Source organism: Triticum aestivum, chromosome 4B (genome assembly GCF_018294505.1).
Source record: "Triticum aestivum cultivar Chinese Spring chromosome 4B, IWGSC CS RefSeq v2.1, whole genome shotgun sequence".
NCBI classification, from domain to species: domain Eukaryota; kingdom Viridiplantae; phylum Streptophyta; class Magnoliopsida; order Poales; family Poaceae; genus Triticum; species Triticum aestivum.
The window spans coordinates 101,669,453-101,674,678 of NC_057804.1; the positions used below are offsets into that span (position 1 = coordinate 101,669,453).

At 58.4% G+C, this 5,226-nt stretch overlaps 1 pseudogene; it reads right to left on the reverse strand.

Annotated features, from left to right (window-relative positions):
- Positions 1 to 276: 276 nt before the first annotated feature.
- LOC123091284 (ABC transporter G family member 25-like) lies at positions 277 to 4,685 on the reverse strand (annotated as a pseudogene).
- Positions 4,686 to 5,226: the final 541 nt, after the last annotated feature.

A 5,226-nucleotide genomic window follows, 5' to 3' on the forward strand; every position in this document is an offset into this window, starting at 1 on the left:
AAAGCGAACCGCAAATGGAGAACGCTTACGGTTTGGCGAAATTGGTAACGGGATGGCCAATTAATGTACTGTTGATGTTCTACAAATGAACATACTTCCTCTATATAGAAAGGGTAGGTACAATGGTAGAGAAGTGTATGTTTTCTTTTCACTATTGTGCGCATAATGCTACTCCCTCCATTCACTTTTATAATCGTTTCAGACAACTTAAAATAGGCTGTTTTGCACGTTGTCTGGAATGTTTTCAAGGTCTTATAAAAATGAACAGAGGAAGTATTAAAAATGGTTTCAGTATTTGTACACATTGTCAAGAGTATACGTTGCAAATTCGCACTGTTACAGTATAACTGTACTCCACTGAGGAGTGAGGGATCCTGACATGGCTCAGATTCAGCAGCACATTTATATGGATCGATCCCCGCTAGTATGTCTCAAAGGAAGCAATTTGCATTCTCTCACACATTCATCATCGGCAATGATTGTAATGAATCGATCTGAATTCTGATTAGAGAGAGGAATAACATTACACCGGGTTAATCGTAATTGGCTTGCCGGAAGAGACTTGTTGATCCAGCAAGAAACGAAACCAACCAACAGAAAGGGGGGAACAAATATCAAGAAGAATAAGAAGACCTGGTTACCGACAACTACAACCCCTTCGTCAGTCCAGCACCCCGTACGTGGAGCCATCTTCCCCGACGCCGACGTCGGGGGTCACGCACGGGTCAGTTCGATTCAGTCGCCGTGCGCGCGCGCGTTCGCCGGCGTCCGTTACTTATATATCCTGCGACCTGGTCCGAATGGTTAATCGATCGACACCTGCTACGGCTGCGGTGTGGATCACGTCCTGACCCGGCGCAGGGCGAAGTAGGCCAGCAGGCGGTAGCCGAAGAACATGGCGACGAGGGCGGCGACGCAGGTCCACGTGCCGGCCTCGCCGTGCGTGGACTCGAGCGGGAGCAGCTGGGCGAGGTGTCCGCTGTATTGCACGGCGATGAGCAGGCGGTAGCAGTAGTAGGTGAAGGAGGAGTACTTGGCCCAGATCATGAAGATCGGCACGTTGTGGACGTAGAAGCCGCCGGTGAGGAGGTAGGCGAGCATGATGACGGTGGCGAGCGTGGAGGCGCGCTTGGCGTCCATCATGAGGGCGCCGATGGCGAGCCCGAGCCCCTCGGCGACGAGCACGTAGGAGAGGATGACGAGGAGGGTGAGCGCGAAGGCGGCGGGCGCGGGGTTGAGGCCGGCCATGAGGTAGACGATGAGGGTGAAGGCGGCGGGCAGCGCGAGCTCCATGGGCAGGTCGCCGGCCATCCTGGCCATGAAGTAGGAGGAGAGGGAGTACATGCCGGAGGCGCGCTCGCGGGCAAGGACGGGGCGCTCCTGCGGGAAGGCGAAGACGGCGTTGAAGGAGGCGAAGACGCCCCAGAAGATGGAGATGAAGAAGAGGAGGCCCATCCGGTCCTGCACGTCGAGCGGCGTGGAGCGCCACCACATGGCCCCCGCCACCAGCGCCGGCGCGATGATCTGGAAGAGGCGGAGCGACGTGAAGGTCTCGTGGCGGCGCTCCTTGAGGCTGCGCCGGAGCAGGATGGTGAACTGGTTGGTCCAGCTGGTGCACCCGCTGCAGCTCTCCAGCGGCTGCTCGCCCGCGCCGGCGGCGGCGTGGCCGTTCTCCACGTGCACGCCGGCGCCAATGGCGGCCCTCACCTTGGGGGCGAGCTCCCTGGCGTAAGACGCGAGCAGCGACTGCTTGACGCTGCCTCCCTCCGCCGCGCGATCGCTGTACTCCGCCTGAGCAAAGCCTGCACAAACACACATCGAACAACAGTCAGAAAACACAAGCTTTCACGTGGTCTAGAAAAGAAAAGTTGGCGATAATGGGCATCGTGATCATCAAACAGCGACAACGATAGGCGCGTGAACGTTCAGTTTGCGCTCGCGCGCGGAATCTAGCGGACGGATCACAACGAGTTTCGTGTACGTGCTCGCCCTGCTCTGGTGATGTGCTGGTGCACTCAACAGGTTCGTGCCGTGCCAAGCCAAGCCAAGCAGCAGAAAAGAAAACGACTCGTTCTCCTATCTCTTTCTTCTATCTCGAAAGGGCGCAGAATTGCACCGAGAAACGATTCCTCCTGTCTAAAGCGGGGGCGGTATATCTCCAACTGTAGTGACACAGACGCTCGGAACAATATCGACGGTGGTTGCCCCCCGGGATCCGCTTCTCCTTCTCAGGCGAGGTGGCTGGTGCTAACGCGCCACGGGAAAGACGACGCTAGCTGCCACAGCCCGAAACGGATCCAACTGAAAGCTGCCACAGGTGTCGGACGCATCTACCTACGTATCAACTATTTATTTCTTCAGTTGTCTGATGAAAGTACGTACAGCACTGAAAACACATGCCTCCAGTCCAGTCTGTGTGTAAAGTGAGGTTGGGAGGAGCATGATGGGATCTTGATGATCCGCGCAAATGGCTAGAGATGCGCTTGGGATTTTCTTGATCTTGTTCAGAAAACTTGTATAAAAGACAAGCGCGTTAGGTCAAATCACCCGTGAAATGGTAAGCCCGGTCGCCAAAAATGCGGGCAGGTTGATTAGACAGTGGTTACATTACACTCCGCCGGAGAAGTAGAGTAGGGGGAACGCACTGGACTGGACTGTGTAGCGAGAGCTATCGACATCGGTCCAATATTATGATGTGCAGCCCCACTAGCAGCGTCCCACCGATGGGAGCCTCCGTGACATGTGTCCGGTGGGTGCGATTATTCAGCCATAATTAAAGTGCTTTGCGCAAAAGCTAGCACACTACTACTAGTACTAGCTAGCTAGGGCATTCTCACCGCTCTTTTTCGTTGTGCACCTTCTCTCTTCCGATCTTTTTTGTTGGGTGCACTCCACACTCGCCTACCGGATTTGTTTTGCTCGTCTCCAATGTCATCATCACTAATCCAAAAATCTAGTCACCCGCGATGCTAAAAGGGGAACATAAACATGTACGTACGCTACTATTCCTGCTGCCTAGCTTTCATTTTCTACCTCTCTTGGGTTGTCTAACGCTTCGTTGAATCTAGATTTCTATTCTTACTCTTGTTAGCTAGTTTCATGGAAAGAAGTTGATAGTTGCAGTTAATCACTGGCGTGAGTACTCACCATTAGCGAGGTCGAGCATGAAGTCGGCCGGGTTGACGTGGAACCCCGGCGCGAAGCCCACGGAGGCGAAGTAGTCCATGGCGTCGCGCCCGGGCCCGTAGTACATGCAGCTCCCCTCGGAGAGCAGCAGCACGGAGTCGAACGCCCGGTACACGCGGCTGGACGGCTGGTGCACGGACAGCACCACCGTGCGCCCCTTGCGTGCCAGCGCCGACAGCGTGGCCACCAGCCGGGACGCAGCGGTGGAGTCCAGCCCGGAGGTCGGCTCGTCCAGGACCAGCAGGCTCGGGTTCACCAGCAGCTCGTGCCCGATGCTCACGCGCTTCCGCTCGCCGCCGGACACGCCGCGCACGAACGCGTTGCCCACGATGGTGTCGGCACAGGCGCCGAGGCCCAGCTCCGCGATCACGGCGTCGGCGGCGGCCAGCTTGGCGGAGGTCGGGGCGGAGGTGGGGAGGCGCAGCATGGCGCAGAAGGCGAGGGTCTCGCGGACGGACCTCACCGTGCGGGTGGAGGATGTCGTCCTGGGCGACGAACCCCGTGCGGCGCTGCACGGCGCGGCACGGGGCACGCCCGCCGGTCAGGACCGTGCCGGAGTAGCGGCCGGCGAGGCGACCACCGAGGATGGACAGAAGCGTCGACTTGCCGCTGCCGGACGGGCCTAGCACGGCCAGAACCTCCCCGGGCCGCGCCTCGCCGGTGATCCCCTTGAGTATCGTTCTCTCCTCAACAGCCGCCGACACGCCGCCGAGGCCGCCACCACCACCACCCGAGTGCGATATCCTTCCCGGTGGCTCCTTGGCCGGCCCGGCCGTCCTCTCCACCTTGACGCGGTACGCGACGTCGATGAACTGCAACACACCATCGAGCGCACGCCCGCCGTCATAAACAAGTCCGCGATTCAAAGTTCAAACCGTGCGCGCGCATGCAGCAGCACGCACGCACGATCGGCCATGCATGTACGTACCTGGAGATTCAGCGGCGTGCAGACGGACGTCAGGAAGCAGTCCATCTTGGACGACGGCGCCGGCGCGGCCGTGGGCGAGACTAAGCCGCCGCCGCCGCCATGCACGCTCTGCCCGTTCGGAGGCATCGCGGTCGCGGCGCGAACTTAATTTTGCTCGACACCACACGATCGATACGGACCAGCAGAGACGACGCTGACGGCAAAGAGCGAGTGGAAATCCGACGGCGAGCCGAGCGAGAGTGGTGGTGGTTGGCGCGAGCTCGGTCGAACGGGATGGGATGGTGGTGGTGATCGATCGAGTATGAGAAGATCGAAGGGGATGTGGGAGGTTGGAGGGGTATATAAAGGAGGGGGAGGCCATGGCACATGGACATGGAGGTGGTGAGGGCCACGTCACCGGCGCGGGGGACGGGGCACGTGGCGGGAGGGGCGCGGCGAGTGGAGCGGCGGGCCCACCGGCGGCGGTGAGCTTTTGGCGCGCGGCACCCATGCCCCCGCCTTTTTGGTTGGACCGGCGCCGCTGGGTCGCCGTGGAAGAGAAGAGAGGTGAGCGAGCACACGTTGCTGCTGGCTACGTTTGGTTCGGGGAATCGAAGCGAGGAAGAAAAGCGCGCGAGAGGATGGTGGGCGGGGCGATCCATTGGTGCGCGAGGTGGTGCGGTGGCATCAGCAGAGCGCACCTGCGTGCGCGCCCCACCACAGGCATCGCACCCCTGCCCGGACCTCCTACTGTGCCGGGGCGGTTATTATTAACAAAAGCCGCGGTCGCTGATTTTACAAAGTGACTATTGACTTGTCGAATTTCTGTTTCTCAGTCAACTGAGTCGCTGCACATCCTCGAGCGTAATTTTTCACAAAACATTGTGCGCAGTTAGGCCTAGAAAATGCAATGTTTGTTACTTGCATATTTTGATGCAGAGGACCTGGGTTATCTTTTGCTGAAAGAGAAGTTGCATATTTAGCACTAGCAATTAAGAAGGACACCTCATCTCCAAGAAAAGTTTAGGGTTCCTCTGCCTCCTGTCAGGGCCGCCGTCGGTCCGCCTCGTCTTCTGTGGCCTTAGGCCCATGGTGGCACGATGGATCTTGGCCATTGCCGGCGGGAGGGCTCA